The 13938-nt window shown below is 41.5% G+C and overlaps 1 protein-coding gene across 2 annotated transcripts in view; it reads left to right on the plus strand.

The window, feature by feature from the left end:
* RADX (RPA1 related single stranded DNA binding protein, X-linked) overlaps nucleotides 1-13938 on the plus strand; it is a 123045-nt gene that overhangs the window by 21867 nt on the left and 87240 nt on the right. The window lies entirely within an intron of this gene.

Raw genomic sequence — 13938 nt, forward strand, 5'->3', positions numbered from 1 at the left:
TTTCACAAAACAATATTAAATTCAATTTTTGTTGGGCAAACTGAATGGACCGATCAGGTCTTTATCTGCCATCATCTTCTATGTGACTATCAAGCTCATTTTCAAAAGAGAAGGACGTCCATCTTTCGACATAAATTGGAAGATGGACGTCCATCTCCCAGAGACGTCCAAATCAGTATAATCGAAACCTGATTTTGGACGTCTTCAACTGCAGTTTGTCACAAGGACATCCAAATTTCAAGGGGGCGTGTCAGAAGCATAGTGAAGGCGGGACTTGGACGTGCCTAGCACTTGCACGTCTTTGACCCATAATCGAAAAAACCAAGGATGTCCATGATGAACACTTGGACGTTTTCACCTGGACGTGGGTTTTTTTTTTTTTTTACGAATAAGGCACAAAAAGGTGCCCAAAATGACCAGATGACCACTGGAGGGAATCAGGGATGACCTCCCATTACTCCCCCAGTGGTCACTAACCCCCTCCCACCCTCAAAAAAAATCTTTAAAAATATTTTGTGCTAGCCTCTATTCCGGCCTCAGATGTCATACTCATGTCCATGACAGCGCATGCAGGTCCCTGGAGCAGTTTTAGTGTGTGCAGTGCACTTCAGACAGGCAGACCCTGGCCCACCCCCCCCCCCCCCCCCCCCCACCACCACCTGTTACGTTTGTGGAGAAAAGAGCGAGCCCTCCAAAACCCACCACAAACCCACTGTACCCATATCTAGGTGCCCCCCTTCACCCGTAAGGGCTATGGTAGTGGTGTACAGTTGGTAGTAGTGGTGGTGGGGGGGGGGGGGGTTGGGGGGATGAGCACACATGCTAAGGGAGCTGTGTACCTGGGAGCAATTTATGAAGTCCACTGCAGTGCCCCCTAGGGTGCACGCCCGGTTGGTGTCCTGGCATGTCAGGAGGACCAGTGCACTACAAATGTTGGCTCCTCCCATATCTAAATGGCTTGCATTTGGACGTTTTTGACATGGACGTCTTTGGTTTTGAAAATCGCCGAAAGTCAAACACATCCATGTCTAAGAACATCCATCTCTAACGACGTCCAATTTCAAGGACGTCCTTGGTATTTTCAAAACGAAAGATGGACGTCCATCTTTTTAAAAAAATACGGTTTTCCCCACCCCCGGATTTGGACGTTTTACAAAGACATCCAAATCCCAACTTGGACGTTTCTTTCAAAAATGCCCCTCCACGTAACTTTGTAAGTCTAAGTGCTTTGAAAATATGCTCTGTCTTATGACAGTATAGCATTTTAACCAGTTTTCCCATTGAGATCAGGTGACAACCTGTATAAATGTGTCCTTTTTTTTTTTTTTTAATTATCTTGGAGAATGGATGAATTTTCGCTATCTAAGCCACTATATGGCCAAACTTTATCCATGGAACTAACCAATATTTATTTTCCTCGAGCAGGTGGTACAGTTGGTTTGGTGTAGCGATTGAAGTGGGCCTGACTCCCTGTGGTTTTCATCCTTGTGATGGAGTCCAATGGCTTGGAATAGCTTGCAGGGATCAAGCCATGGCTCTGTGCCTTGTTGGAGCTTGAGAGCTGATCCCCCTCCTTCAACCCTGAGCGCCACCCGAAGGAGGTGGCTTAGTGTAACTGGACTAGCTGGGTCTCCCGGTAGTTGCATATCTGAGGGCCCCCCCCCCCCCCCCCCACACACACACACACACACTCTTTCCTGCAAGTCTCAGCTAGGGCTCTTCAGCTTGGAGAAAAGACGACTGAGGGGAGATATGATAGAGGCCTATAAAATAATGAGTGGAGTGGAATGGGTAGACGTGAATTGCTTCTTTACTCTTTCCAAAAATATTAGGACTAGGATGCATGCAATGAATATACAAAGTGGTAAATGTAAAACAAATCGGAGAGAATATTTCTTCACACGTAATTAAACTCTGGAATTCGTTGCCAGAGAATGTAGTAAAAGCAGTTTGCTTAAAGGGTTTAAAAAAGGTTTGGGTCTACAAGCCATTATTAAGATGGACTTGAGGAAAATCCACTGCTTATTTCTAGGATACACTCACAAGGTTAGTAGAGAACTACCGGGAGTACCAGTGTATAGGAGGTTTAAGGGCAAAGTCTCATTTCAACATTGCAGCTACTCTTTGCGTTATTGCTGCGGTTTTATAATCATAGACTTACACCCACCATCCTTCCGCTAGTCTTCACTGGTAGCTAACCTCTTTTTATCAATTTTTCTTTTTTTCCTTTTTTTCTTTCACTTTTATGCTAGCTACTAGCACATTAATTATTTAAATCATCACTTATCTTGCATCTGAATGCCGTCAGACAAGCACACCCCAACAGGAGCCTGTTTCGCCCTCCTGGCTTTCTCAAGGGGAACTGCAACGTGCTGTCTCCGACTACAAGGTATCTATTCACTAACTTCTTCTTGCTGATATACTGGTACTCCCGGTAGTTCTCTACTAACCTTGTGAGTGTTGACTTTAGTACGAGTAGAGTACAGCTGCATTTGTTGGCAGTATTTCTAGGATAAGCAGCATAGAATGTATTGAACTGTTTTGGTATCTTGCCAGGTACATGTAACCTGGATTGGCCACTGTTGGAAACAGGATGTTGGGCTTGATAGACTTTTGGTCTGTCCCAGTATAGCAGCACTTATGTTCTTATGTTCTAACACCCCTCATCTACACATGACCTTCCAGTGTCCACGCCCCCTTTTTGGATAATAACATTATTTTTATGCACAGATCTTGGCACCTAAATTTACACCCAGAATTTCTAATTGAAGTCATCACCTATAATTGATAGGGTCTAATTATCAGCATTAATTGGTTCATTAAATTAAAATGTATGTGCAAATTAGGTGTGTGCCTAAATTTGGGTGTGCAATTTTTAGCGTCTTTTATAGAATTGTGGGGTTCGTGTGTGTAGGAGGCATCTCTGCAAAAGATAACGCATTTACTTTATCCACTTCCTCTGTGGGCATGATGAAAGAACATATTCACCCAAATGCACCTGTTTTTTAAAGTTTTTTTTTTTAACCTTTAAAGCCAAACAGAATTCCTAATTATCCTCCCAGATCAGTCTAGACAAGTGGGTAGTCATCCTCTTCCAAGACATGGAAAGAGAGATCAAAAACTTCGCGGATATCACATCCTCATAGTAAGGCTTAGTGCAGTAGGAAGCATTTCTGTAATTTCACTGTCTCAGCAAATGGTGGCATGTCAGTGCAGCAGTGGTGTGTTAAGACTTCTGAGTTGACGATCTTGCATGGGTTCATGCTTCTCCAGTGGAGCACATGGCTGAGTCAGAGGCTATCAGACACATTACCACTAGCTGGCTGAATTACTTTCCTTTTGGGACCTTCTCTTTTGAATAGCTGCTTCCAGGTCTAGTGATGAGAGCTCACTCCATAGAGACACCATTTCCCCCCTCCCCCACAGTGCCCATATGGCTGGTAGCATAGATAGGGTGGAACGGTGCCTCTATAACCACACTATCTCCTGCCTTCTCCTTTCAGGCTTTCCTGTATGTTTTGGTCTTAACAAGCCAGGGACTAGTGCATGCTTGGGCTACCACCTTTTTCCCACAGTTCTGTAAGGAATGGAAATGGATGATACAATAGTAATCCTCCTCGAGGTATATTTTGAAAAGAGAATCAAGGCAGGCTGTGGAGGCTGTAAGTGTGGTGTGGCCTGTCCCATATATGATAGTATCCCTGGGAGGCCAGGGACAGTGGATTCAGCTCTGAAGTGAGGAGGCCTCCTGTCTGTGAGACTGTAGCCTACATGTTAGAGGTTCAGCGGTAGGAGTGGTGCCACCCTTTCAATGCACAGAGCTCTACTTTGCAGGAGCTGCAAGGGTGCTTGTGACAGGTAATTTTTACCATTCCTCGAAGGCATCCTGTTGTTCCCAAGGCCGACCTGCACACCAGGGACCTGTTTTGCCCAACTCTGATGATCCAAGGCTCCCGGTCCATGAGAATTCAAGAGAAGGGAACCTCTTGTTTGACTGCTACCTCTTTTGGATCATTCAAGAATCCCAGACCCATTTCCTGCTGCTTAATACCCAGGTGGATATTGGAATCTGAATGGGAAGGTAGAGAATTGGGGTAATCCAGGCAGGCTTTCAGATGAGGTTGAGTTCACAGACACAGAAAATAGGAATAAGGAGTAAGGGCATTCAGAAGGGAAAGAATTATGCAGTGTTACCATTCAGGCAATGTGGTCATATGCTTGTTAAATAGTTACAGAATTAGTTATCATTGATTATCTTTTGGGTGGGTCTTAGATAACTGGTCATGTAATCGTTGGGTCTAGTGTCACTGGTTACATGGGTCAGCATGCATGACCCATTGCTAGTTGTGGTACACAGGCCCTACCACCACCACCCGACCTCCCAAAATCTTTCCTGTACATCAATCATTAGGATATGTGATCACAACAGAATAGTAAGCTTGAGATTGCCATGAAAAGGAGAAAGTTGTACTCATTCCTCAGGGAAGAGAAAGAGAAACTCCTGAGGTAACCTAGGATTAGGCAAGATAGAAGGTAGAAGGGGGCACAGCACGCGAGGATGCTCAGTAATATAGAGATATTGTAAGATTTAGCACACCTGAGTAAGACAGTTTAGGACAAGCTCTTGGTTCTAAAATAAGTTCTATTTTCCGAGGACAAGCAGGCCTTCGTATTCTCAAACGTGAGTGATGTCATCCAACAGAGCCCGGTGTGGACGCTGACTAGCAAGATCAAGAACCAGCCTCCCACCCACAGTTTAGGACAAATTCTCAGTTTGAAAGTAACTTTTATTATATACAATATTGACTATAATGTCAGCATGTACAACAAGGAGGTCAGGTTATATATTCCAGCTTAATCAAGTACTTTGTTATAGGAGAGATTTCTGTGTGAAGACTATAAAGTTTAATATTTCTCTCTAGCTCCCCTTTGGTGGAGAATAGCAATTCTCTCTCTCTAATTCCCCTCATCAAGTGTGAAATAAACCACAATCTCCCAAGTTCCTTGCACAGCACCTCCGGATGCAGATCGGGCTCCTCCTTACAGTCAGGGCACATCAGTTGGCATTGGAACACAGAAAAGGATAGTTTACGAGGCATGCTCCAGCTGTGTGTTTGACAGTGAGCAGTCAAAAGAGTGAACCTTTATTGACAATTAAAATTCAGGGAAAGATTAATTAGAGGTAGTGGGTTTGGTAACAGATAGGCCTGCATTTTCTAAGGAAATTTAAGGGGTGGTAGCCCCTACCTTTGCTGGCATAGGAAAGGATTGTAATGTCCCAGATTGATTGGATGTGCCAGAGCTCACTGGCATATATAGGCAAATAAAATGCCATCCTTTATGAGCCAATCAGGTAAGTACCCAGCAGATGAGAGATGGATGGCAGCATGTTCTGTAGTAGCAGGCTGGGCCCTTCTCATTAAACTTCCATTTTCTTTTTTGATCCAAGTATCACTCAGTTTAGGAAGACTGCTGCTGTAAGAGTAGCCTAGTGGTTAGTGCAGTGGACTTTGATCCTGGGGAACTGGGTTTAATTCCTACTCTGGGCAAGTCACTTAACCCTCCATTACCTCAGGGACAAATAAGTACCTGTATATACTATGTAAACCACTTTGAATGTCGTTGCAAAAACCACAGAAAGGTGGTATATCAAGTCCCATTCTCCCCCTCCCCCCTTCATTTTCCCGCTTTTTAATGTGGGAAATCCTATAAAGGACACTTTATTGAGTATGTCTTCCAGATTACCTTGCACGTTTCACCATCCCCTATTTTCCTGCAAGTGTCCTTCGCTCCATTAACGACCACTGCCTTGCCCCTTCCTAATCCTAAATCTGCTCATTACGAATCTACCATAATGCTTTTTTCTTCCTTTCCTGCTTTCACAAGTAGTGTATTATCTCAGAAATCCTTTAAAGCAAATCTGAAAGCCTTTCTCTTTAAGCAAGCTTTTGAGGACTCAGGTTGACGGATTTCCTGCATGAGATTCAGTCTTACTCTATCCACCTCTCTGGCTGTCCCTTCCCCTGCTTTTTGTCTGAATGGTTCTTTAATATTGAAATTGACGTTCCTTTCTTGATTTCTCAAGACTGTAGTTTTGGTAAACCACTCTGCTCTACGTTGGCAACTAGAGCAGTCTAATAAGTCTAAATAAACTAAAAACTATATCTGACCATACCCACAGTAACCACCATTCATTCCTTCAATACCTTGGACTACTCAGAGTTTGAGAATGGATATGGTGAGTGGGTATTATACTGTTTGGTTTTTAGGGAGCAGGTTGTTGAGAGACTAACTGGTTTAAAACCTACAGGTTGTAAGTCAAATCCTCGTCACTCTCTAGTAGTTCATATTTTTCTCATGCACATCTCAATAAGTAGTTGGCTAGAACTGTGAATGCCTCTTTGCAGCAGGGATTATTGCCAAATAGCTTGAAAGCATCTCGCTTGAGGCCAGTTCCCAAGAATGGGACAACAGATTTAATTTTTGTTGATAGGCCTGTAATTATCTCCAATATTCCTTTTTTAATTAAGGTAATTGAGAAGATTGATTTGATTTAAATGAGTGAAATTCATGTAAAATTACTATCTGGTTTTCAGAGACACCATAGTGCAGAGATGCTGCTGGTATTGGTTTTGAGGTGGTATGGTAAGATCAGCTATTAAATACCACACTGATCTTTTTAGATTTAACTACAAGGCCTGACATGCTGCAGTGTTCACTGTTGGGTAAAAGTTTGCGTGAGATAGGCCTTGGGAGGAGAGTGCTGGAATGGTTCTAGAAACAAGTGCTCAGATGTTTGGCTTTTATGGTGTGGGATTTTCCCAGGATCAGTTTTATCCCTAGAAGTCTATAATATTTTTATGGTGCCCTTGTGTACCGTTTTAGAAGGACATGGTTTTATATTTCATTTACTTATTGATGATGTTTAGATTTGTATTTTTTAGGGTCAATTTATCCCTCCCAATTTGGTGGTTCACACACCAATACTTAGGAAGAAATAAATCACCCAAGGCCGCATCAGTTTGCTCTTTATTAGATACTTTATTTCTTATCAAGTATTTGTACAATTAGCAGATCAGTTATATCTCACTGGGAGTACAGAACATTGCTATACAAAAGTACTGCTATATCTGAGACTCCAAATTATATATAAGCAATCAAATACTTTTATTTATTATTCTCCAAATATATGTACAATCAATTGTTTATATGAGTACAGTACCACAGCTACACATAGGTGTTCTCTGGGTCTGAGTCTCTATTGTTTTATTCAGAGTCTTTTTCACCCTCACCCCAAATTACCAGCTAAAGCCAATTTGCAGATATAAAAGACTCAAGACTACTTATGAGAAAGCAAAAGGATTAAATTGATTGGTTTCTCATGAGAGAGAGCAGCCCTGTTTGCACAAAGGTACTGGCTGTGACTCTCTCTCTCTCCATTGAAGTAGGAAGTACAATCACTTATATATGCTCATTAACATAACAGGTCATACATAGGTAATCTGACAATAATCCCATTTATTAGATATTCTAATATAATGGTTAACACTGATTGGTTATGGTAATGAGTTGGTTAGTATTTACTGGAAAAGCTTAATAATAGACTAGCTGTTCCTGGAAGACTAAGTCATCTTTCTGAGGAGTTATCTTGTTCTGTTTTTCACTAAAACATTTGTGACCACCATGTTGCTAAACGATGTTACTCTGTTTTTCCACTTTCGCCCGTTCCTCATTCTGCTACACAACAGATCATGAGTTCTGCAGTCACACTGAAGTTCAGGTTAGAGTCATGGGCCTGTAAGGTTTTTTTTCTCATTTTAGATCCTGAACCAAAGTCAGGCCTTGAACCAAAGCTCATAGCTGTAATGATAATAGACAGATTCTTGCTTCTATCAGAAAGGATTCTCAAATTAACATAGGATTAGGAAAGGCTGCCTTTATGGCTGAAAGACCATCGTTTGGCTTTGAATGTTAAGAAATCCGAGATAATTAAGGAGGGGGTACATTGTATTGTCCTTTGGCTCTTAGGATTGGTTGAGAAGACGTACCATAAACATTCTGTTAAAAATTGTGGGGGGGGGGGGGGGGGTTAAGTAGATGCAAACCTATCATTTATGGTCCTTATATCCCAGTTGGTAAAAGTGTATTTTATTTCTTGTGGATGATCAAATAGGTTCGGGTTTATTTGAGTCCAGGAAATCTAAGAAAAATGATTCATGGATGATTTTATCCGGAATTGATTTATCTAGAAAAGATGCCTTTATATTGTATTCAAATATTACGGAATACAGCTACTTATTTGATAGGGGTGTGGATCTAGCATTAACATTACAGCTGGAACAGTGTGGTCATGGAGAACTGAAGATGGGTAATTGTAGTTCTCCATGAAAGCAGTAGAGTGGGAGGAACTATAGGCTAGTTAGTTTGACCCAGAGGTTCTCAACTCACTCCTCAGAACACAACTAGCCAGTCAGGGTTTAGAATACCCACAATGAATATGCATGAGATAAATTTGCATGTGCTAACTACATTCTGTGCATATTCATTGTGGGTATCCTGAAAACCTGACTTGTTAGATGTGTCCCAAGAACTGGGTTGAGAATCCCTGGTCTGACCTCTGTGTTCATTAAATGAATGGAGCCACTGCTAAAACAGAGGATAGTGAAGTTTCTGGAATACAATGAATTACAGGATCCAAGGCAGCTTGATTTTAGTAGAAGTAGGTCTTTTCATATGAATCTAATTAATTTCTTTGATTAACTAGACAGTTGTATCAGGGTAGAGCACTAGATATGATATACTTAAGATTTCAGGAAGGCCTTTGACATAATTCTGCCTCAGTGACTTACTAATGACTTTCAGTTTATTTATATTGTCCTTAAAGTGGCTGACTCGGTTAGAAACTGGTTAGATGGGAAGTGACAGAAGATAGTGAGGTTAGGGCCATTCTAGTGGTGTGCCACAGGGATCAGTCATTGGTTACATTATGTTTAGCATTTTCCTAAGTGGTTATGAAAGGGCTGTTGAGAAAGGTTTGCCCCTCAGATGATACCAAAATCTGCAACATGGTAGACATCCTGGAAGATGTGAATAACATGAGGAGGGTTCTAGTGAAGCTTGAAGAATTGAATATTGCAGCTAACATTTAGTGCTAAAAAAAAATTCAGGGTCATGCAGTTGGACTGCAAAAACCCAAGGGAGCAGTACATTATAGGTGTGAAGTGCTTCTGTGCATGAAAGAAGAGCAGGACCTGGGGGTGGTCATATCTGATGATCTTAAGGTGGCCAAATGGGTAGAAAAGGTGATGACAAAAGCCAAAAGGATGCTTGGGTGAATAGAGAGAGGAATAGTCACCAAGAAAAAGGAAGTGATGAGGTCTCACCACAGACTTATACAAAGACACTATTTGGAGTACTGTGTACAATTCTAGAGACCACACCTTCAAAAGGATGTAACCTGGTTGGAGTCAGTTCAGGGGCAGCTACTAAAATGATCAATGATCTTTGTCAAACAGGATATGTGAACAGACTTGAAGATGTTAATATGTATACTTTGGAAGAAAAGAGGAGATGAGAAATATGATAAGGCATTTACATCTATGGTATAAATCGCAGATATAAGGTCTTAATTGAAAGGCAATTCTGGACCGAGGAGTCATAGGATGAAGATGAAAGGGAATAGACTCAGGAGTAATCTAAGAAATTATTTCTTTATGAGAAGGGTTGTAGATGTGTGGAACAGCCTCCCAATGGAGGTGTTGGAGACAAGAACTGTGTGTGAATTTAGTAAAGCTTGAGACAAGCACAAATGATCTCTCAAAACTCATTTTTTTGTAAATCATTTTCAGTTATAACTATGTAATTATACATTATTGTTAATTTCAGGGATATTGCTCTTGTTATCCACATAGATCCACATAGAAATAGCAATGGTAATTGTGGAATACAAGATTTGTGTAATGTAACAGTTGGGCAGATTGGATAGGCCACATGATCTTTATCTGCCCTCATTTTCTTTGTTTATATGATTGACTCATCGGGGACAACTCGGAGCAGGAAGCCGTGGAATCAAGGTGAGAGTCGGGCAGTCTCAGGGCTGTGAGATTAGCTCCTATCCAATGCCTGAACTATTTGGGGGCCCATTTCAGTAGCAGAGTGGGCAAGGTTTGATGATGGCAGAGTGAGAATGCATATTAATAACACCAACCCAGGGGTTCAACTGCCACAAGGCTCTGACAGCGTGGAATTGCCTCTAAATGTTAAGATTATAAGCACTTGCCGTACTGGGACAGACCAAAGGTCTATCAAGCCCAGTATCCTTTTTCCAACAATGGCCAAACCAGGTTGCAAGTACCGCGGGATCTCAAAAGAGTAAATTAGATTTCACGTTGCTTATCGGAGGAATAAACAATGGCTTTTCCTCAAGTCCACCTTAATTAGTAATGGTTTATGGACCCTGGTTTGCTAACCACTTTTACCACATTCTGTCAATGACTTCCAGAGCTTAAATATACATTGAGTGAAGAAATATTTTCTTGAATTTGTTCTAAATGTACTGCTTAGTAACTTTGTGTGCCCCTCCCCCAGACCTTGTACTTTTGCAGCGATCAAACAAGCGATTCACATCTACCTCTTCTGCTGCACTCATTTTATTTTATAGACCTCTTATCATATCTCCCCTCAGCCATCTATTCATCAAGCTGAAGAGCCTTAGCCTCCTTAGTGTTTCCTCATAGGGGGAGTCATTCTGTCCCTTTAATCATTTTAGTTGTCCTTCTCTGTACTTTTACTAATTCAGCTATATCTTTTTTGAGATGTGGTGTCCAGAATTGCATACAATAGTTGGTGTATTTACACCATGGAGCAATACAGAGGTATTATTATAATCTCTGTTTTTCATTATGTAGCTTCCCTCTATTCCAGAACCTGTGGGTTAGTTGTGTCCATCAACCAGCAGGTGGAGATAGAGAACTGAAAACTGAGCTGAGACCTATCTCTCTTTGCATCCAGTCCAGCTTCTGAGTATTTTCTCTCTCTAGTGGGTGGGTGGGTGGATCGACACACATTTCATCCTCTGGTTCTGAGTGATTTGCTCCTTGTCCAGTTGGTCAGCGGTCTCCAGTTGAACTTTGCAGGTGACTTGAGTCTGCAGACTCATATCTGGAGCTCTTCAGATCCCTGTTTCTGGTGCCTATCAAATTTACTTCTTCCCTCCCTTTACCTCTCCCCTCTTTCCTTTCAAGCTCTCCTTTTCCAGCACCACAATCTTTAAAAAAAAAAAAAAAAGGAGAAAGGTTTACTGGAGAGTGTGGAACAGAGTATCAGCCTGATTCTTTCTCATCTGAGGTGAGACTTGTGGATACTGTGAGCTTGGGGGGGGGGGGGGGGTGTAGCCAGCAGTGTTAAGTCCAACTAAAGTTTGACTTGGAACCGCTTGAAGGGCTACGAGTTCTATTTGGTGCAGGGGAGGGATCCTGAATCGCCGCTTGGTACTGCATTGTGTTGCACTTGTGTTAGTTGGGGTGGAATGCAACTCCCATGGAGGCTGTTAAGCAGTTTTCCCGCTGTAGGACCCACCAGCTTGTATCAAGGCATTGTAGTGAGTGCAAGCCAGGAATCCCGCGAGACATGGAGGAAACGGTCGGCGGCAGCATGTCTTGAGATTTGGTGCAATATCTGAATGTGCCGGGAACTTCTGGCTCTCCAGCAGGGCCAATGCACAGTTTGATGCAGGAGAGCACAGGAATAGATGCCATTTGGTGGGGCCGACTTGCAGTGAGCTGTGACCTCTGATTACGTGCGGATCACAGCCGCCATTTTACAACCTCAGGGCCCAACAGAGCATTCAACTGCATCGGGATCTTTGTTTTTCCCAGAGTTGATATTGCTCTTACACCAGGCCTATTTACTGAAGCAGGGTGCTTCAGTTTCTTGCCCTGCTGCCCCTCCGGCTCCTAAGAGATCTCATTTAGCGTTATCTGTTCACTCCTGGAAGTCTGTCTCTGCTTCTCCCTCCTTATCGGATGTGACCTCTGTTTATTCAGAGGAGCCATCATTGAAGAAGCCATTAGAGGAGGGGGATGACCTGAAAGTACTGTTTGCGTTCGGTATTGCTTCGTTACATTTACTGATTACCTTATAATCTTATGAGATGATTATGCATAGATCTTTGATGTTCAGCATTTTCCAGTTCTTATCTTTCTAAATGATGCATAGCTTGTATAATTTTGTACCCCAGCTATCTGAGTTTGCACTTTTTAACACTGGAGCTGATTTTCCAAACCTCTCTAACAAATCTTTCAAGTTTTTTGGACTTGCTGTTTTATTTGTTTTGTTTTGGGGTTTTTTCACCCCTTGCAATGTGCCTACCTTCTTTAAAATTGTTGGATCACTTGCCTGAAGGGAAAAACCTTGTTCAATCTAGATCTTTAATGTTAGAGACAATTTAGGACCTCTTTTACGAAACCATGCTAACAATTCCTGGCGTGGTAAATGCACCACAGCCCCGTGGGTTGCACCGCTTTTGCCACAGGGGAATCGCTAGCACAGTTTAGTAAAAGAGGCCTTTAGTAACTAACGATACAGGGTAGTAAGAGTCGTAAATGTTCTCTTCTTATTTGAGAACTTGAAATGAATGCTAAGGCTTTGGTGTTATTGTAGCTTATGCACATGTAGAATAGAAATTAGCCACATTTATCTCCTCATGAATGTGTATAGCAGCTTCGATTTTACAAGTCTCTTTTTTTGACAAGTAGCTAGACATTTTTCTGTGTCCTGAATGAACTAAAAAAAATTGCCTGTCATGGCCTGATGGATTAGCCATTTATGGACCCTGCTAAAATTCTGCCGCATGGCCAACATGATCCATTTTCTTATAGGCTGTACATTCATTGGATCAGGATGACATTGGAAATGAAATGTTGCATCTCCGTCAATTATCTTTGGTTATAAAGAAGTAAAATATTTACAAGGATGCCTGATCAGAGCAATGTTCAGGGTATAAATCTTCATTTGGCCTTTGATGATGCATGTCTGAAAGGTTTTAAGGGTGAAGAAGGAGACAGGTTAGATACCGGTTTGGATGTTGTTTGTTTGTTTGTTTGTTTTCAAGAATAATGCCAGAAACTAGGTCTAAAAATGTAAAATTTCTTTACCTTAAGACCACCATGCATAAGTAGAAAAAGAACTTGAATTATTTAGTAAATATTTTCCAACCTTGGTCTTGTACAATGAGAATAAATGTAATGTATCACAAACTACCAATAAAACTTTTGAAGTTAATCATATTTTATCAAATTTTTATAAGATATTAAAAGAGGGTAATTTTATAAGGTACTACCTAGTTTAGGTGCTAAAAATGCATGTAAATGGTGGAATTTAAGTCTTTAAGCATGTATGTGGTCACATGCACACAAATGGGCTCAATGGTGGATGTGTACGTGGCAGAGTCCAGCTGGAATGCAGAATTATGCACATAGATGATAAAATCTTATAATTTCTGCATGTTCTTTAGAAAGCTAAGCACTGGTTATACTACATACTCTTATAAAGAAATATGGGTGCATACTTTTCTTTATAGAAGTGCCTAATGCTTTGGGTTAAATGCCAGAGACCCTTTTGATATGCCCCTTGATAGTTGCTTAATTTTTTTTTTTTTTTAGCACAAAGTACTCCCTTTATATATTCTTGAGGGCTGAGTCAATAATGGGCATGCTAAAATTGCCCTTAGTATGTGAAAAAGATAGATGCAGGGCATGCTCATCTATATTAATTGGAACTTGTGCCTTTTAGTGGGTTCATGCTCTTCCGGAGATCCCATTCACTAACTGGCACAAAATGCAAGAATTGTTTATCATGGGGGATAACCCACCCAACTTGCATAAGCAGACCTGGCTCTGATACTCCCTCCAGCATTTTGATGTGGGGCTCTACCCTGAC

The sequence above is a fragment of the Microcaecilia unicolor genome, chromosome 7 (genome assembly GCF_901765095.1).
Source record: "Microcaecilia unicolor chromosome 7, aMicUni1.1, whole genome shotgun sequence".
In the NCBI taxonomy this organism is placed as follows: domain Eukaryota; kingdom Metazoa; phylum Chordata; class Amphibia; order Gymnophiona; family Siphonopidae; genus Microcaecilia; species Microcaecilia unicolor.